Raw genomic sequence first — 21331 nt, forward strand, 5'->3', positions numbered from 1 at the left:
GTCCTCTGACAGCTCTGCTCACTAGAGAGGCCACACAGGCTGGTTGCCCTCCCAAGTTAGCCTGTCATACCACCCCTTGGTCTTACCTAGGCTGAGCACCCCATTTTTCTTCAGCTGTTTCTCATAACACGATCTCAAGCCTCTTCTGAACCCCAGTCCTTCCTGAGTCCCCGTATGAGCATTTGTCTCTGTGGGCACAACTTCAAGTGTCCTTTGTGAGGAAATGTGCATCTCTGGTTGGTGAACTTCCATCCCTCAGAGAGAAATAGAAGCACAAATTTGAAACAAGCTCTCTGTTCCTTTATGTCTTGGAAACTTTTTATTTATCCATCCAAGCTTTTTTTTTTTTTTTGAAGCCTTCAAGACAGGCAACCATTTATGAACCTATTCGTGGAACTTATTCCATGAACCCAGAAAATTAAATATACCTGAAATGTAGCACAAAATAAGTAAATGATAAAAGTTCCCTCAAACCTTCCATCAAGTGGTTTAAAAACTGTCATTGATTTTATGTCCGGAATCGAAGTTGTTTTGGTGTGTTCATGCACACACACACAAATATACACTAATCCTAAAAATGAGATGGAAATGAGCTACAAGAAAACTCAAAAGTGCCATAATTATGACTATCAAAAATAGTGTTACAGCTCTAGAGTCGTTTTGTGTCCTATTTGTATCAAATTCACATTTGGGAGGTCCTTTATAGGTGGGAGGTGAGTACATCAAGAGGAAGAGGTTGCTTGATTCTTGGTCCTTTAGATTCTTAAGACTCTTTGGCCAGAGTTTTGGAAAAGGGATTATGTCAACAAGTAAAGTTACGGTTTCAGGACTGCCTTAGAAACTTTTTCAAAAAAAGAAAGGAAACAGTTCTTTTTAGCCTTTGCTTTTTGGTACCTGTAGGGGGAGCCCTTGATAGCAGATTTTTTTTCCCCCTTCACTGGCTTGGAGGAAAACGCCAGGAGTTCAAGCTGGTTAGGTAATTTTGGCATTTGGCCCACCTGCCCCAGCTTTGAAGAACAGTAACTTGTACAAGCAGTGCTGACTGATGCTTGTCAGTCACATGTGAGAAGAGATTAGAAGGACGAGTGGCACTTATTAAATTTTTCGTAAATTGTAAGCTTGGCTTCAGGGGTGGGACTGATTATTCCAGCAGTGGATCTGTGCACAACCAGGTGACTCATTAGCTAAGCCCATGAACACACATGGACAAGGCATTGACTTTGTTTCTGTGTTTGTGACTTTTTCTCTTGGAGAGAAGAAAATGAAGTTGACGTGAGTCGACCTCTTATTGGTAGGGTTTTTTAAATGCTACAGTCCCAGAGAAAGCAGGAGAAGATTCAATAAAAATGAAAGTCTGCATTACTGAACTTTTATCATGTCCTTGGAACTGGACTATGCGCTTTTCATACATTGGGTGGAGGTTAAGTAACGTGCTCAAGCTGGTCAGCTGCATGGCTAGGATTCTAACCCACTAGCCTGGCCTTACCGCCTGCCTTAGTACAAGAGCAGATGCTTAGCAAATCATGCTGGTTTATTGGAAGGTCAGCAGTTCATATGATTCAGCACAGGACTCTTTGGCAGAGTGAAGTCCATGGAAATCCAACCACTCACGAAGAATGCACAGAGGAATAAGCGCAGAAACACCCATTCCCACAGGATCTGCATGGAACCTCCTGGGAAGCAGGATGGGAAATGTGAAGAGCACTGGGCTTGGCCTCAGAAACTTCAAGCACTTTCTGCCCTGCCATGGGCTAGGCAAGTCGCTGCACCCTGCCTCCAGCTCTGTGACCTTACAGAGTTGTTGCAAGGATAATGCTTGGGAAAGTGTCTTCTGAACTCTTCAATGACCTGTAAACCTAGGTAATATTTTTTATTGTCCTTCTCTTTATTGATAGCCTTTCTCTACCACTCTGTTCTGGCTTACCTGGCTAAATAAGCAGACTTCAAGGGGACCTAGGGGGTCCCTAAAATTCAGTGTATGAATGACTTCTGTTTTTGTTGTTGTTGTTTTGTTTTTTGAGGCAGTCTTGCTCTGTTGCCCAGGCTGGAGTGTAGTGGTGCAATCACGGCTCACTGCAGCCTTGATCTCCCAGGCTCAAGTAATCCTCCTGCCTCAGCCTCCTGAGTAACTGGGACCACGGGTGCTTGCCACCATGCCTGGCTAATTTTTTTTTCTTTTTCTTTTTTTTTTCTTGAGACAGAGTCTCTCTGTTGCCCAGGCTGGCATGCAGTGGCTCTGTCATGGCTCACTACAATTTCTGCCCCTGGGCTCAAACCATCTTCTCACCTCAGCCTCTCGAGTAGTGGGGCTACAGGCACACGCCACCATGACCGGCTAGTTGTATTTTTGTTAGAGACAGGGTTTTGCCATGTTGCCCAGGCTGGTCTCGAACTCCTGGTCTCAAGTGGTCTGCCCGCCTCGGCCTCCTAAAGTGCTGGGATTACAGGCATGAACCACCGTGCCCAGCCTGTCTTTTTAATTATAGAAATATGTTTTCAGGCTGGGCTCGAGAGGCTGAGGTGGGAGGATTGTTTGAGCTCAGGAGATGGAGGTTGCAGTGAGCTGAGATCATGCCACTGCACTCCAGCCTGGGTGACAGAGCCAGATTCTGTCTCAAAATAAATAAATACATAAAATTAAAATGACTATGTTTACCAAGCAAGATGATGTTTTGCTAAAGGAAGTATCATAAAGTGCTCCTCCCTAAAGGATTCAGTTATGCCACAAAACATCTTCCCCCTGTCATCTGGGTTTCCTTTCTGGGGTTACAGATGTGCAGTACCATGGACCACCTTCACTGCCCAGGCAGGCAGTCACCAGCTCAGTCCCTTCCTCACAGGTTTTTTTTTAGTACCCTTTCTCTCCTACTTTCTTTCCTAATCCTAGCCCAGGTATTGTAGGAAAATCTCTGCATTTCATTTATAAGAAAATAGACTGGGTGTAGTGGCTTACGCCTGTAATCCCAGCACTCTGGGAGGCCGAGGCAGGTGGATCACAAGGTCAGGAGATCGAGACCATCCTGGCTAACATAGTGAAACCCCATCTCTACTAAAAATACAAAAAAATAGCTGGGCGTGGTGGCGGTGCCTGTAGTCCCAGCTACTCGGGAGGCTGAGGCAGGAGAATGGCATGAACCTGGGAGGTGGAGTTTGCAGTGAGCCGAGATCACACCACTTCACTCCAGCCTGGGTGACAGAGCGAGACTCTATCTCAAAAAAAAAATAAATAATTTTATTTTATATATATGAAAATATATATATATGAAAATAAAATTGTAATCATGGCAGGAGGTTATTAAAACAAGCCCTACCTCTATGATGGAGAAAGGGCAAGTCATAAGTTTTAAAGCTCAATTAAATATATAATAGAGATGTTTATGTTGTTAAAAATCAGTTTCCTGCTGCGGCACGGCAGCTCATGCTTGTAATCCTAGCACTTTGGGCCACTGAGGGTGGGCAGATCGTTTGAGGCCAGGAGTTTGGAACCAGTCTGGGTAACATGGCAAAAGCCCGTCTCTAAAAAAATTTTTTTGGGGTATACAAATATATATACAAATGTATATATATTTATATAAGCACAAAATTTAAAAACGGGGTATGGTGGCTCATGCCTGTGGTCCCAGCTACTCAGGGGGTGGGGGGACTGAGGTGGGAGGATCACCTGAATCCAGGAAGTCAAGGCTACAGTGAGCTGAGATCATGGTGCAGAACTTCAGCCTGGGCCGCAGACAAAGACCCTATCTCAGACAAAAACAAAAAATTTAGTTTCCTGATCTAGGTAAGTCATAAAATGACTCTCCAGCATTTACCCTATTCTTACCCTTTCTGCCCCTTCTCTGCCTTTGTAGGTTCCAGCAGATGCAATTCACAGAAGGTTCAAGGTTTAGGCCAGTGCATGTGGCTGTGAACACCAGATGGAAGAAGAGCATTTTCAATGCCTGCAGTGCAGAAACTCAGTGATATGCTCTGTTTTTCAGTGGAGGGGGGCACTTGGCATATGAACTTACACCACAAGAATCACATTTGAGTTAATGTGTGTTTATGTTGTGGTGACAAAAAGGGTAGGAAGCCAAGCATGCTGGTGTGTGCCTGTAGTCCCAGCTACTCAGGAGGCTGAGGCAGGAGGATTGCTTGAGCCCAGGAGTTCAAGGCTGCAGTGAGCTATGATCATGCTACTGTCCTGCAGTCTGGGCAACAGAGCAAGACCCCATATCTAAAAAAATAAATAAATAAAAATTTAAAAAGTAGGATTAGATGTAATACAATGTTATCTTCTGCCTCATAGATAGCTTGAAAATTCTGAGATTCTTCACTAATATATCTAACTCTTCATCCAATTGAAGATATAAAAAACATTTTTAAATTCTGTGTTAACTTTTGTTTTTAAAAGTTATCCCATGCTAAACTCTGAAAAACTATATAATTCTTCATATTAGTATAGACTTTACAATGCAATTTAAAATATATTATCTTGTTTGGTATCTCAGTAATATTATGGATTAATTGTGCTTCTGGGAGCTAAGCTGCAGCCCTAACCACCATTTAGAAAAGGGGTCAGCAAATGATAGTCCAAAGTCCAAATCTGGCCCACAGCCTGTTTTGGCACTACCTGAGAGCTAAGATTGGTCTTTACATTTTTAAAGGATTGTAAGCAAAACAAAACAAAAACAACCCAGAGAAGAAGACATGACAGAGACTGGTGGGCAAAACTGAACGTACAATCTGGCCCTTTACAGAAAAACCCCTGATCCCACTCCTCGATTTAGAACATTATTTTTCTGAAACTCATTTTGAGTTCCAGAAAGGTTATTTACAGAAAGGTTATATTGAGTTCCAGAAAGGTTACTACAGAAAGGTTACATTTTTGGGATATCACATGCTTCTAAGAGAGTGTTTATTTTTAAAGGATGTATTTATGTAGCCATGTGAGAAAACATATGAATAGGATATAAATGGCAAGTATGTATTATCCCATTCATATATGTAAAATGAGGAGGTTATACAAACCTATGTTTGCACATCTGTGGAAAATTTCTAGAAGGATAAACAAAAATATGCTAACAATGGTTACCTTGGGGCGGATTCTCGGGACTCACTGCAGAAGGGGACTTTTTGCTTTATTCTGTTCAGTACATTATGAATTTTCTGTCTAATCACAAACATGCGTTATTTTTATATGTGGAACATGAGGAAAGTAAAATGTCTAGAACTCAAGCTGGAATGGATTGGATATGTTAGTGCATCTTAATAAATAAGTTAGGCCGGACACAGTGGCTCACACCTGTAATCCCAGCACTTTGGGAGGCTGAGGTGGGTGGATCACTTGAGGTCAGGAGTTTGAGACCAGCCCGGCCAACGTGGTGAAACCCCATCTCTACTAAAAATACAAAAAATAGCCAGGTGTGGTGGCACACACCTATAATCCCAGCTACTCGGGAAGCTCAGGCGGGAGAATTGCTTGAACCTGGGAAGCAGAGTTTGCAGTGAGCTGAGATCGCACACTGCACTTCAGCCTGGGTGACAGAGCGAGACTCCATCTCAATAAATAAATTAATTAATTAAATAAATAAGACATATATATTTAAATAGATAACTATATATCTTCCCTCTCTTCCATTTAGTAAATATGGTTAGAGGCATTTTTACTTTTTCCTAGAGCGTAACATATGGATCACAATACCAAAAACCACCCAGGTCATACATTGGCTGTGGAGCTGAGCTAGTTTGGAACAGGCAGACTGGCTAAGTCTGGGCAACTTTGTCCCTGAGGGTGCACTGATGTTTTCTGTTCTTCCAGAGACAGGGTTATGAATAAGGTGCTGTGCCTCCAGGCAGAAGACAGGCGCCCATGTGGATGATGTTGCTGGCAGGTCTGAGCCACCAGAGAGCTCCTTGACCCAATGCTTGCCAAAACTGTGTGGTTCATCCAGTCTGGAGTCTCTGCCTGCAGATCCTCCACTCACTCGTCAGCTCCACACACTGGTTCACTGTCTACTTGCATGTAGTGAGCTAGGCTATGTGAGTGGTAGGAATTGCTCTTCCCGCATACCTAGGGCTGGACCTTGCCACTGTCAGAATGGGAAGTCTGAGCTCAGTCACTTGAGTCAACAGTAAAGGGGAGGCGTGGAGTCCAAGATTGGCTGTGCCCCCTCTGGATAAGGTGGCTCTACTGATGCAGAGGTGGGCAGACCTAGGAGAAAGGCCATGCTGTAATGTTGGCAGGTGATGGAGCAGAGCCTGTGTTGGAGGTGCAGTAGAGTTGCCAACGGACTTGGGAGTTCAGGTTCTGCTGGGATTAGGGGAGGAGTTGAGATATGAGAGAACTGGCAGAACCAAGGCAGGATCTGAGTCCAAGAGGGGATAGGCAAGGTATCCAGGGCACTCAGGGACCTCAAGGCAGGGACCTCCTCATCATCCTGGAGCTGGAGATTTGTATTTCTTAGTTTTTTGCCTAATATCTGATCTTTGCCAACATACAAGGTCACATATGAAAATAGCTTAAAAATACAGTAGGATGACGTAAATAATTAATGATTAAAACTAATGAGCCAAGGGAAAGCAAGTGATGTTAAATGGGAGGCTGAGACAGGGGATGGCTTTGAAAACTGAACTGATTTTGGAACCTCTGCCCACAGAAAGTGAGTCATAATTTGTGGTCTAAACCTAACTGGGAAAAATTGTTAGGTTAAAAAAGAAATCAGTGTTCTCCAGAGGACTTTAATAGGATCCAGCATCTTACAGCATAATACAATCATGTACCATATAACAATGTTTTGGTCAAAAATGGGCTGCATGTACAACAGTGGTCCCTTGAGATCCTAATATCATAGTTTTACTGTTTCTTTTCCTGTTTAGATATATTTAGGTACACAAATACCACTGTGTTACAATTGCATGCAGTATTCAGTACAGTAACATGCTGTACAGGTTTGTAGCCTAGGAGCAATAAGATATACCATGTAGCCTAGATGTGTAGTACGCTATACCATCTGGTTTTGTGTAAGTACACTCTATGGTGTTTGCACAATGACAAAAGTGGTGATGCATTTCTCAGAACATATGTCTGTCATTAAATGACATATGATGTATTCAAAATGTCTAAGCTATAATCCAAAATCACTCAAAAAAGTACTAGGAAAATTTATTATCAATGGAAAAGACAACCAATTGATGCCAATCCCAAGATGACTCAGATGTTGGAATTATCAAAGACTTTAAAGCAGTTGTTATAGCTATCCTATAAGAACTAAAGGTGAACACTCCTGAAATGAATGGAAAGATAGAAGTTCTCAGGAGAGAAATAGAAACTACAAAAAAAGAACCCTATGGAATTTTAGGATTAAACACTACAATGTCTAAAATAAAAATTCAGTTTAATGGGCTCCATATCAAAGTGAAAGTGACAGAGAAGAGAGTTAGTGAGTCAGTGAACTTGCAATAGGTAAATTGAAATTATCCAATCTGAAGAACACAGAGGAAAAACACTTAAAAAATGAACAGAGCATCAAGAATTTATGGGACAATATTAAAGGTCATGCATATGCATGCCATTGTATTCCTGAAGGAGAGGTGAAAAAGATGGCAAAAATAAAAATTGATGAAATAATGGCTAAACACTCCTAAAATATGGTGAAAGATACATAGATTTAAGAAATCAGCCAGGCCAGGCACACACCTATAATCCCAGCACTTTGGAGAACAAGGGTGGTGGATCACTTGAGCCCAGGAGTTTGAGACCAGTCTGGCCAACATAGGGAGATTCCGGTCTCTTAAAAAAAAAAAAAAAAAAAAAAAATCCAGGACTGGTGGCATGTCTCAGCTACTTGGGAGGCTGAGGTGAAAGGTTTACTTGAGCCTGGGAGGTTGAGACTGCAGTGAGCCATGATTGCACCACTGCACACTGCACTCCAACCTAGGTGAAGGAGCAAGGCCCTGTCTAAAAACAAAAAAAAAAAAAAAAAAAAAAAAAACGAAAAGAGAAAAAGAAGAAACTCCACAAATCTGAAATAGGATAAATTCAAAGAAAACAATGTCCAGACACATCATCACTAATCTACTGGAAATGAGAGGTAGTGAAAACTATTTTGAAAGCATCCAGAGAAAAGTTACAAAACAGAAATTAAATGATTTATTGTAGCAGAACTCAATGAAATTGAAAACGGAACAACAGAGGAATATTAGTGAACAAAAACCTGGTTATTTAAAAGGATTAATAAAATTGGTAAACTTCTAGCCCGATTGGCCAAGAACAAAAAGAGAGAAGACAGATTCCTAATATATCAGGAATGAAAAAGATGACATTAATACAGACCTTACAGATACTAAAAAGATTAAGGGAATACTACACACAACTCTATGCTCATAAATTGAATATCTTAGATGAAATAGACCAATTCCTGGACAGACACAAACTATCAAAACTCACTCAAAAAGGAAATGGAGTAGCTAGGCTATTTGAGGCAAGGGGCACGTCATTGTGAAGCCTGAGGCTGGCTTGGCAGTTTTACCTCCAGTTTGAGCCTCAACTCATCTTTAAGGCTTAGACATTCCAGATCTTGGGCACCAGAACTGTTGGTGACAGGGGGCATTTCTTGGTCACTGGAGCCCTTGACCACTCATGGCCATTTAGCTTCTGGACATCTCCTGGCTCACTGGCTTTCAGGACATCTTCTGGGTGTGGTTTAGTAGTTGGAGTCTCCTTGGACTTCCTATCTCCTCGACATCGTGGCTCTTGAAGGAATCCCTAAATCTCCAACATCTTTTTCCTAAAGTGAAAACTCTGAGAAGATGCTCTCCCCTGTGCTGAGCCGCTTCAGACCCTCTGCCCTCTGTCCTCTGCCTCTAGGTACTGCTCCTCTATGGCCAGAGTCTGTTGGGACATAACTCCACTCTCATCCATTGGGTATGTCCTGCCATTGTCTGACTTGAAGTGATTTTGGACTGCCTTTCTTGTCCCCCTTACAGTCTCACTCTGACATGATTTGTCCATGAAGATGATAAGAGGAGCTTAAAAGTTTGCCTGCTTTACTTCTTGGACTCACAGTCCTCTGTGACCAAATCTCAGGGCCTTCTGGACTTTCTGCTTATAGCTGAGGGAGCAGGGAAGGAATCTCTGGGGTGAGGACTGAATTTTTTTTGTGATCCTCTTGTCTGCTGGCTTCAACTTATCTAACGGTTTCTTTCAAGGATCTAAGCAACCTCAGCTTAGCCATCATGGAAGCATGGGTGGCTGAGGGAGAAAGGTGGACTTGGGAAGAGCCATGATTGGGCCTCTGTCACCTTAAGTTTTATGGATTCAACCACCTTGAGAGGTAAGCTATACCTCTATCTCTGCCACACTCAAAACCATACCACCTGGGCTTCTAGTGCCTATGTAGCACTTGAATCAAGAAAGGAAAGCTTCCAAGAGGTATTCAGGCAGTATTCGGATTCACTGAGGGTGCCAAGGTTTCAGTTTCCAGGAAGATACAGGACTTCCCAGAAGGGGGCGGTATATAGTTGGCAAGAGTCATGAACCATGTCAATGGTCTCCAGCCTGGGACATTCGTCCAACTTCTTGTCCAAGTGAATGGCTCTGGTCTGGGTTCTCTTTTGGACCCCAGATAAGTCATTCCTTTAGTGACACTTCAAGCTACTTCTTGTCTCCTCAGAGTCGGACCTTAGGCTCCTCATGGGGTAGCTTTTTAAGCACCAGAATAGATTTTTTTTTCCTTTTTACCCTTCCTCAAGTTGGGCTCCATACTCTGCCTGTCATTCCCTACTGGAACTTTGCTGGGCCTCTCACAGGAAGCTTCCGGTCACCTTGGTGCCATCTTTCTTAGATCTTTCCTTGCTGCTTTGACCCTTACCACAGAGGACTGTATGTGTCCACGCTTGCCCTTTGGATGAGAATTTGTTCTCAGGCTGTATCTGTGCCAGGTGGGACTGGTGTTGGATGATGCTTTTTCAATGGTGGTGCTCCTATTGCCCCCAGATCCTGCTGCTGATGGGACATTCTCCAGCAAGGATGGAGATGGGTGCTCAGGTCTGAGAGGCCAATGTTGAGAGCCGAAGGATTCAAGGTTTCCTGAGATCTTTGGACCAAAAAAAAAAAGGTAAATGCCACAAATATTCTAGTTGCTTTTGCAACAAGTGCCAATTCAGGTATTGAATTTCCCTTGGGTTGAGAGACTCTACCTCTTCCTGGGCTCTAGGGAAAGATACCCCACAGGCCCTAATCTGGGGTGAGAGTTAGAATGGGAGAGAGGATTGAAGGTGGGCCTGAGGTGGGGCTGGGATTGGGACAGGGACGGGGGATGCAATGCAGATTCTTCAGCCTAAATTAGGCTGGGGGCCATTAGGAGAGCACTGAATAAGACAAATGGAAAATCTAGTGGGGATCAACTACCAGAGACCAGGACTGTAACCTCCAGGAACTCGCTGTGCAGAGGGCAGACCCCAGAAGAGCTGGCTCTATTCATGTTGCATATGGTTCTGCCAGGTTTTGGGATCTGGGAGCTGCTGAGAAGTGTCCAGACTGATTTGTCTTCAGTATTCCACAAGAGTTGGGAGCCTGTGGTGTTTTGCATGTCAGCAAGACATTGACTGTAAAGTAGACCCAGAAGATTTCTCTCCTCCTGCATTTCTCTCTTCCTTAACCTAGAAATGCACTCTCTTTGTGACCTGTATCTCTAGAGCTCCTGGATATCAGGGCTGAGGAAGACAAGCTACCATCTTAACACCTGCTGGCAGAGTCGCCTAGAGACAGGCGTCTGAGGGAGAGAGGGCCCAGGCAGAGGAGCTGTGGAAGTTAAAGGGGAACCGGAAGGAGTAGCATCTTCCCCAGCCCCCATAAACAGCAGAAGTTCAGCTTCTATGGTCAATCTACTTGACCCTCCCAGCAGGAATCATCTTGCTGCAAGCTGCCCTCATCAGGAAGCCTGCCCAGATGGCTGCAAAAGTCAGGAGATACAAGCTTCAGCCAGAAGCAGAATGGGGGCTGGGCACGATGGCTCACACCTGTAATCTCAGCACTTTAGGAGGCCAAGGGAGAAGGATTGCTTGAGGTCAGGAGTTCGAGACCAGCCTGGCAAACATGGTGACCCTGTCTCTACAAAAAATACAAAAATTAGCTAGGTGTGATGGCAGGTGCCTGTAATCCCAGCTACTCAGGAGGCTGAGGCAGGAGAGTCGCTTGAACCCAGGAGGTGGAGGTTGCAGTGAGGTGAGATTGCACCATTGCACACCAGCCTGGGTGACAGAGCAAGACTCCATCTCAAAAAAAAAAAAAAAAAAAAAAAAAGCAGAATGGGGATAGGTAGAAGGCCCAGCAGGCCTGGTGGGAGTTACATTCTCCCACATCATGGGCATTGTGGCACTTCCCTTGTTCCTCATGCTGGGGCTTTCTTTCACATTCCCTTCCTATGGGATTCCCCTCCCATGCCAACCCCAGCAGCACTAGGGCCCTGGAGTCACACAGGCCATGCTAGGAAAAGGGGTACAGGAAAGGCGAAGAGATTAATCAATACCTGCTTTTCCAAAGAGCAAGCAAGTCCAGTGTCAACATAAGCTCCTTTCTGGCAATCTCTCCCAGCTGGGAAACCAGGAGACTCAGTCACATGTGGTGAAGGTAGGAGCAAAGGGTTCATAGAGAAGACTGGGGAAGGTCCTGGGACACTAGACTCTGACAGCCCCAGCCGCTGGTACAGAGTGGAGTGGTCAGTGACAACAGTCCACAAGCTCAAGTATGTCACCACGTGTTATACTTAAAAGTGCTTTCTTACACATTATCCCGTGTGATCTACATACCTGTGCTGTAGGGGATACAGGCCAAGTGTATCTCAAGGAGGAATCTGAGCCTCAGGGGAAGTTAAATGATTTGTCCAAAATCAGAACCTCAAAGGTTCACCTCTAGCTACTCTTCCCACTGCATCGCACAGCGCCATCTAGTGGGTGAGGCCCATGGGCCATCTCTATCATTCTTTCATTTCAGGGGATGGACAGAGCAGGCAATCAGCTAAGTATTCCAGATTCAGATTCCTTTTTTTGAGTGTCCCTGCTGGGGGCTTTGTCTTCTGAGAGTAATGAGCTCTAGCAGCTGACACAGCCTTAGAGGCTGTAGACCGGGGTCCTCATGCGAAAGGAGAGATTAAGGTTAGACCTTGAGAGTTCTAGGCTGAACAGGCAGAACCTTCTACTATTGACTGAATGTTTGTATCCCCCCAGTTCATGAGTTGAAATCCTAATCCCTGGTCCAACAGTATTAGGAAGTGGGGCCTTTGGGAGGTGAGTAGATTGTGGGGGAGGAGCCTTCATGAATGGGATTAGTGGCCTAATAAAAGAGACCCTTGAGAACCCTGTTGTCTGTTTTACCATGGGAGGACATAGTGGGCCTCACCAGATACTGAATCTGCCAGTGCCCTGATTTTGACCTTCCCACCCTTCAGAACTGCGAGAGATCAATTTCAGCCACTTAGTCTATGGGCCTATGGTATTCTGTTATTGCAGCCCAAACGGACTAAGACGCTTTCCTGGAAATGCACCCTCTTTGCTGCTCCTCTTCTCTCTGCATTGATGCTGAAAGACAAGAAAGGAAGGAGGGCTGAGGTCCAGTGCTGTCTCTCCTCTCTAGGTAGACCGTGCTCATGGATAGTGTTTCTCCACTGCAGGAGCGGAGCTTTATGTTACTTCCTTTTTATTCATTTGTAACGTGGGTAAAAGCGTTTTTCTATTTTCTTCTTTTGAAAACCGTAGAGGAGGGTTATCTGTGTATTCCTCTCTTGAGGAAGGGGACAAAATCTCTAATAGGGTTTGCTCCATGAGATGGGATTCAGCTCCACAAGGACAGCACTAGGGCTCCAGCCTCCGACTGGAAGCTTTCAGAGGCTCAGTGTTGCTATTCAGATCAGCCCTAAAACAAAAGAAAGGCTTGGCCAGCACAACTAAATGGAAAGGACTGATGAACAGGGTGAAGACTCTGCTTCCCCTCGGTTATTCTGAACTCTTAATAATTCAATCCCTGGCTGGGAATTTTCCCTGAACCCCTCTACCACATCCAGATAGATGGTCTGTGAGTGTTGAGTAGAAGCCCTAGTCTCAACCCTAACCTCTCCCTGTCCATAAAGATGATGCTGTCTTCTTTCCTGAGAGTTCCCATCTTAGTTGTCTCTCTGGACTAACGTAATAATTCATTTAGAAAAGTAGGAAGAGAGACGAAAAAAAAAAAGATTTAATCTCTGCTGGCGTCTGCGCTTCAGTTTCTCTAGGGTGGGCATGGGAAGGACAAAGAGTGCCAGGTGACCTCATAGTCTCCCCCACCCCCACTGTTTAGTCCAGAAGACCCTTAACCCTCTAGCTCCTTCTAAATCTCCCCATCCTTCTCTGGGCCTTCCTATTCTCCAACTCCATCTTTTCATCATGTCAGATATATCCCTTATGCTACTTCCTGTTTCTCCCACCTAGAACCTAGGCATTAATTGGGTCCATTACCCCTTGAGATCTCAGCTTGACACCCCCTCAATTCCACAGCTTTTGAAAGTCTTTCTCATTTCCAGGAATTTACCCTGGAGACTTCCATTCCAGCTTCCCTTCATGATGTGTTTTTGCCTTGCATCAACACGCACATACAATTCATCCTTGCAGTCCAGGTGCAGTGGCTCACGCCTATAATCCCAGCAGTTTGGGAGGCTGAGGTGAGCAGATCACTTGAGGTCAGGAGTTTGAGACCACCCTGGCCAACATGGTGAAACCCTGTCTCTACTAAAAATATGAAAATTAGCCAGGCCTGGTGGCACATGCCTGTAACCCCAGCTACTCAGGGGGCTGGAGCATGAGAATCACTTGAACCCAAGAGGTGAAGGTTGCAGTGAGCTGAGATCACACCACTGTACTCCAGCCTGAGTGACAGAGCAAGACTCCATCTCAGAAACAAACCAACAGTTCATCCCTGCATCCTTCAATACTTCCAGGAGAATCCCCTTTCACACACAAAAAATAACTTTTCTAAAGACAGTGTAAGGATGACAGGAGGGAAGGAGGCCCATAGCACACACCATGGCAAACAACTTAAAATTCCCTCTCATTAATTCCTTTTCTCCCAAAGTCTTTTGTGCTGCTGTGCCCCTAAGGGCTCTCACCTTCTGTCCTTCATTCAGGCGGTGCCCCGCCCTGCTGGCTGCTTACTCCCCTCTCCCAGGTCCCTCCCCTCCCCGCAGCATTATGATTCTTCTCCTTTTTGTACAGAACAATTCACCTCTCCCAAAACTCTGCCCTAACCTGCACACCACCCTGATTTGGGAGTTCTCATAGCAGTTATGACTATAATGCACAATATTCTATACAAACCGAATTATTCCTTTTGTCATTCTTTTCATAGGTAGTATAGGAGCAAACCATTGTGTTAGCTGGTGGTTACTTTAGAACACCCAAATGTTGTTTAGATATGAAAACAACTTAACAATTTTGTTGTTTTGAATATGAGACCTGGATTTGGGAAAGGCAAAAATCAAGAAAAGATGGTTAAAGGATGGCCGGGTATAGTGACTCACGCCTGTAATCCCAGCACTTTTGGAGTCCGAGGCAGTCAGATCACTTGACGTCAGGAGCTCAAGACTAGCCTGGCCAACATGGAGGAACCCTACCTCTACTAAAAACACTAAAAATTAGCCGGGTGTGGTGGTGCATGCCTGTAATCCCAGCTATTTGGGGGGCTGAGATAGGAGGATCGCTTGAACCTGGGAAGTGCAGGTTGCGGGGAGCTGAGATGGAGCCACTGCACTCCAGCCTTGGCGACAGAGCAAGTCTCTCTCTCTTTCTCTATACGTGTGTGTGTGTGTGCGCGCGCGCGCGTGTGTGTGTGTAGTTAGAGGAGAAACGATACCGGCATACTTTGGAAATAATATAGGTATTTTATAAAAATAAAAATAAAGCAAATATTTCAATAACGTGAATCAAACAAATTTTCTGGTTTCCCAGTGCACATAAAAGTTGGTGTGCAATAGCATTATGTCTAAAAAAACCCATAATTTAAAATACTTTATTAAAAATGTTCAAAGGAATAAATCTGACCTACTATTTGATAGCAAAATAGGGTGACTGTATAGTTAATAGTAGCTGTACAATTTAAAATAACTTAGAGTGTAATTGGTTTGTTTGCAACTCAATGGATAAATGCTTGAGTGGATACCCCATTCTTCACGATGTGCTTATTTCATGTTGCATGCCCATGTCAAAATATCTCATGTAACCCATAAATATGTACATCTACTATGTATCCACAAAAGTAAAAAATACTTTATTGCTAAAGAATGCTGGCACACAGACATGAAGTGAGCATATGCTATTGAAAAACGGGCACCGATAGACTTGCTTGATGCAGGGTTGCCACAAACCTCCAATTTGTAAAAAATGAAATATCGGTCGGGCGCGGTGGCTCAAGCCTGTAATCCCAGCACTTTGGGAGGCCGAGGCGGGTGGATCACGAGGTCAGGAGATCGAGACTATCCTGGCTAACATGGTGAAACCCCGTCTCTACTAAAAATACAAAAAACTAGCCGGGCGTGGTGGTGGGCGCCTGTAGTCCCAGCTACTTGGGAGGCTGAGGCGGGAGAATGGCGTGAACCCGGGAGGCGGAGCTTGCAGTGAGCCGAGATCACGCCACTGCACTCCAGCCTGGGAGACACAGCGAGACTCCGTCTCAAAAAAAAAAAAAAAAAAAAAAAAAATGAAATATCTGCAAAGCACAATAGAGTGAAGTTCAATAAAGCAAGGTTTGCCTGTATAAAAAGTATCTAAAGACAAGGCAGGTGACATTGTAACACATGGCAATAAGGAACAATTTTTTTTTTTTTTTTTTTTGACAGGGTCTAGCTCTGTCACAGAGGCTGGAGTATAGCGACACAATCTCAGCTCACTGCAACCTCCGCTTCCTGGGCTCAAGTGGTTCTCCCACCTCAGCCTCCTGAATAGCTGGGACTGCAGGCGTGCACCACCATGCCTGGCTAATTTTTGTCTATTTTTTTTTTTTGGTAGAGACAAGAGCTCCTTATGTTGCCCAGCTGGTCTTGAACTTCTGGGCTTAAGCAATCCTCCCCACCCACGTGCTGAGCCACTGTGCCTGGCCTAGGAGCAATGATTATTAGGAACTTAACTAAGTATGTTAGAAAGCACCAGGAGTTAAAAATATATATATATATATTGGTGACAAAGAAACTTTACTAATGTGGGCATAAAATATTTGAGTAATTTTACATAAGCATTACATAATGATGTATAATAAATGATTTACTGATATCCTTTTATACATGTGAATCTAGATATATGCTGTTATATAAAAATACAAATAACTACTAAATCTAAAGCTTATGTCTATCGCTTTGAAACACAAAGTATCAGTATATTAAATAAAACAAGATATATGTATATTTACTAGCTGACTAAACAACTTTTAAAAATAAACATTAATCATATCCATTATATTGCATACATGTTTGTATTTATCTATAATTATTATCCTTAGAATAGTCAACCAATTACAGTAATTATCATCTTTAACCCAAGTACAGTCATAGCCTAAGGATGTTTAGGTCAATAATGGGCTGCAATATGTGATGGTGGTCCCGTGAGATTATAATGGAGCTGAAAAATTCCTATCGCCTAGCAAGATCCAGCTGTTGTATCATCAGAGCACAATGTATTACTCACGTGTTTGGGGTGATGCTGGTATAAACAAACCCACTGTGCTGCCAGTCTTATAAAAGTATAGCATATACACGATGTACGGTACATAATACTTGATAATAAATGACTATGGGCTGGGTGCAATGGCTCATGTCTATAATCCCAGCACTTCGAAAGGTTGAGATAGGGGATGGCTTGAGTTCGAAACCAGCCTGGGCAACATAGTGAAAACTGATCTCTATAAGAAATACAAAAATTAGGCAGTCATGGTGATGTGTGCCTGTAGTCCCAGGTACTTGGGAGGCTGAGGTGGCAAGATGGCTTGAGCCTGGGAGGTGGAGGTTGCAGTGAGCCGAGATCCCACCACTGCACTCCAGCCTGGGCAACAGAGCCAGACTCTGTTTCAATTAAAAAAATAACAACAACAATAACAACTATGTTACTGATTTATGTATTTATTATACTATTAATCATTATTTTAGAGCATACTCTTTCTACTTATGTAAAAGGAAGTAAAATAGCCTCAGATCCTTCAGGAGGCATTCTAGAAGAAGGCATTGTTATCATAGGAGAGGACAACGCCACGTGTATTATTGTCCCTGAAAACCTTCCAGTGGGACAAAATATGGAGGTGAAAGACAATGATATGGTGACATGGCGAAACCCTGTCTCTACTGAAAATATAAAAATTAGCTGGGCATGGTGGTACACGCCTGTAATCCCAGCTACTTGGGAGGCTGAGGCAGGAGAATTGCTTGAGCCCAGGAGGCGGAGGTTTCAGTGAGCTGAGATCTTGCCACTGCACTCCAGCCTGGCTGACAAAGCGAGACTCTGTCTCAAAAAAAAAAAAAAAAAAAAAAAAGAGAGAGAGAGACATAATTCATATACCATAAAATTCACCATTTTAGTACACTTTGATGACTTAATTTTTTTTTGAGAAATGGGGTCTCACTCTGTTCCCCAGGCTGGGGTGCAGTAGTGCAATCATAGCTTACTGCAGCCTCGAAATCCTGGGCTCAAGCAATCCTACCACCTAAGCTTCCCAAGTAGCTGGGACTGCAGGTGTGTACCACCACACTGACTAATGTTTAAAACTTGTTGTAGAGACAGGATCTCACTATGTTGTCCAGGCTAGCCTTGAACTCTTGGCCTCAAGCGATCCTCCCACCTAGGCCTCCCAAAACACAGAGATTATAGGTGTGAGCCACTGTGCCTGGCCTAAAGTGTACAATTAGGTGTTTTTTAGGATAGTTTCAGAGTTCTACAATCATCACCACTATCTAGTTCCAGAACATTTTCATCATTCCTTGAGGAAATCCTGTGTACCCATTAGCAGTCACTTCTTATTTCACCCTCCCTCTAAGTCCCTAATAAATCTTTCTTTCTCTGGCGGTTGACTCAACTAGCACTTTTCTTTTGTGCCTTTTCATCCCTCTACTGCTTCCTGCCCGAGTTGCAGACATGGCTGAAGCTCTGGCAACTCTATTGAAAGACTAAGACAGAGGTATAGGGTCACACCCTGAAGATCACAGCTATAAAAAGGAAAGCTGTAAGGAGCCAGGTCCTTTTGGCATCATAGACTGCAATATTAACTCTGAACTACTTTTGATGTCAGAGAAAATAACACTCTATCTTCAGGTTTCTGTTACTAGTGCATTTTCTACTTGATAATCAATATATGGATATCTAATAGGGTAATCTAATTGCTATAACAAATAGATGTCAAAAGGCATACCAACTCAAACATAATAGAATTCTTTTTTCATAGTGGTACTGGGCGGGTAGAAGCAGACTGGTAGGTCAGACTTCCTTCTTTCCCTCATTCAGACACTGGCTGATGAATGCTTTTTTTTTTTTTTTTTTGAGATGGAGTCTCACTCTGTTGCCCAGGCTGGAGTGCAGTGTCATGATCTTGTGCCTCAACCTCCCAAGTAGTTGGGATTATAGGCATGTGCCACCACGCCTGGCTAATTTTTGTATTTTTAGTAGAGATGGGGCTTCACCACATTGCCCAGACTGGTCTCGAACTCCTGAGCTCTAGCAATCTGCCCACCTTGGCCTCCCAAAGTGCTGGGATTACAGACGTGAGCCACTGTACCCAGCTTAATGAATGCTCTTTCATCTTTAGTATGTGGCTTCCAGAGCCTGCCAGGACATCGTCTCCATTCCAGGCAGCCATAAGAAGAAAGATCATAGTCTGGGCATGGTGGAGCTCAGGAGCTCAAGACCAGCCTGGATAACACGGTGAAACCCCGTCTCTACTAAAATACAAAAAATTAGCCGGGCGTGGTGACGTTTGCCCGTACTCCCAGCTACTAGGGAGGCTGAGGCAGGAGAATTGCTTGAACCTGTGAGATGGAGGTTGCAGTGAACTGAGATTGTGCCACTGCACTCCAGCCCGAGCAACAGAGTAGGACTCCATCAAAAAATAAAAAAAGAAAAAAAAAAAAAAGAAAAACTAAAACAAGAAGAAGAAGAAAAAGAAAGATCATAGAGGAGTACATGGGAGTACATGGTGGTTTTAGGGACCAGGCTTAGAAGTGGCAGTAGCACTTCTGCTCACATTTCATTGGCTAGAGTCCAGTTGCCTCTAACTTCAGGGCTGGGGACCTGGAAGGGGTAAGAGGAGACAGGAATAGGAGCTGAAGAATGAGATCTAGCTGTACACCCAGGAAAAAGAAAACATGGATTGTAGAGAGCTGTTAGTCTCTGACATAGCTTATGACTTAGAAATATGCAGGTAACCAACATAAGAGCAAGCTTAAAGAGTTGGAAGTTGCTACCTCCTGAGAATAAGACTTGAAGGTAGAACAGGCTAGGCCAAGGGACCACTGGTTTTTGTTAAAAAAAAATCATTTTAATACTATTTTATTTTTATCTCTTTGTTTCTTTGTTTTTCTTGAGACAGGGTCTTACTTTGTCACCCAGGCTGGAGTGCAGTGGTGCAATCTTGACTCACTGCAACCTCTGCCCCCTGGGTTCAAGCGATTCTCGTGCCTCAGCCTACCAAATAGCTGGAATTACAGGCATGCACCATCATGCCCGGCTAATTTTTGTATTTTTAGTAGAGACAGGGTTTCACCATGTTGGCCAGGCTGGTCTCGAACTCCTGGGTGATCCACCTGCCTTGGCCTCCCAAAGAGCTGGGATTACAGGCGTGAGCCACTGTGCCTGGCCAATACTATTTTATTATAAAAACACTTTATAAATATTACCTTGTAAAAAAAAAACACTGCCAAGTTAATTTATAAAAATAAAGCAAAAGGGCCGGGCGCAGTGGCTCACGCCTGTAATCCCAGCACTTCGGGAGGCCGAGGCGGGTGGATCACCTGAGGTCAGGGGTTCAACACCAGCCTGGCCAACATGGTGAAACCCCATCTCTACTAAAAAATACAAAAATTAGCAGGGAATGGTGGCGTGCATCTGTAATCCCAGCTACTCAGGAGGCTGAGGCAGAAGAATCGCTTGAACCTGGGAGGCAGAGGTTGCAGTGAGCTGAGATAGTGCCATTGCATTCCAACCTGGGCGAGAAGGCAAGACTCTGTCTAAAAAAAAAAAAAAAAAAAAAAAAAAAAAAAAAAAAAAAATTCAGCTACATCTTCCTTTTGCATGCCTGTCTCTGCCTCTGCTGCCAGTCTCCCCAAGGGTGGGAACCCTTTCTTTTTTTCTTTTCTTTTCTTTCTTTCTTTCTTTTTTTTTTTGAGATGGAGTGCTGCTCTGTTGCCCAGGCTGGAGTGCAACCTTCGCCTTCCTGGTTCAAGTGATTATCCTGCTTCAGCCTCCTGGGTAGCTGGGACTATAGGTGCCTGCCACCACGCCCGGCTAATTTTTGTATTTTTTTTTTTTGAAACGGAGTCTTGCTCTGTCGCCCAGGCTGGGGTGCAGTGGCCGGATCTCAGCTCACTGCAAGCTCCACCTCCCGGGTTTACGCCATTCTCCTGCCTCAGCCTCCTGAGTAGCTGGGACTACAGGCGCCCGCCACCTCGCCCGGCTAGTTTTTTGTATTTTTTTGTAGAGATGGGGTTTCACCGTGTTAGCCAGGATGGTCTCGATCTCCTGACCTCGTGATCCGCCCGTCTCGGCCTCCCAAAGTGCTGGGATTACAGGCTTGAGCCACCGCGCCCGGCCTAATTTTTGTATTTTTAAGTAGAGATGAGGGTTCACTATGCTAGCCAGGCTGGTCTCGAACTTCTGACTTTGTGATCCGCCCGCCTCAGCCTCCCAAAGTTCTGGGATTACAGGTGTGAGCCACGGCGCCCAGCTGGGTGACAACCATTTCTTAGCTCCATCTTCTTTCTTCTTCTCCAGAGACCCACACAAGACCACATGCTGCTAAACACACACGAAAAAATGGTGAACAGAATGGTATTCTGCCCTCTTTCCTTGCAGTGGGCTCGCTCTCATCTAACAGCTGCTCATTCTTCCCACGTGTCCAGCCTGGTAGATTTGTGCTGTAGCATGCACTGCTTCAGTCCTGAGAGACTGGCCAGATTCCAGGGCCCTTGTACTCACTGCTTGATGAAGCCAGAGGAATGCCTGCAGCGGATGAGCACATTCCCAACCAGTGTGTAAATGGTAATGAAATAATTGCAGCTTCCTGTGGGGAGTCAAACGCCATGACCCTAACCCCAACAAGAAAATGCTAATGGGTATGTTAATAGAAATGGATTTTCCA

The 21331-nt window shown here is 44.2% G+C and overlaps 2 long non-coding RNA genes across 2 annotated transcripts; both read left to right on the plus strand.

Moving 5' to 3' along the window:
* Positions 1-336: 336 nt before the first annotated feature.
* On the plus strand, positions 337-5214 carry LOC114672758 (uncharacterized). The gene is made up of 2 exons (XR_003723201.2): positions 337-1860; positions 3849-5214. It is a non-coding gene; the product is annotated as an uncharacterized LOC114672758 (long non-coding RNA).
* A 3967-nt stretch (positions 5215-9181) lies between these two features.
* Positions 9182-21091, plus strand: LOC144334619 (uncharacterized). The gene is made up of 3 exons (XR_013404669.1): positions 9182-9311; positions 9974-10094; positions 20965-21091. It is a non-coding gene; the product is annotated as an uncharacterized LOC144334619 (long non-coding RNA).
* Positions 21092-21331: the final 240 nt, after the last annotated feature.

The sequence above is a fragment of the Macaca mulatta genome, chromosome 15, assembly GCF_049350105.2.
Source record: "Macaca mulatta isolate MMU2019108-1 chromosome 15, T2T-MMU8v2.0, whole genome shotgun sequence".
Taxonomy (NCBI): Eukaryota; Metazoa; Chordata; class Mammalia; order Primates; family Cercopithecidae; genus Macaca; species Macaca mulatta.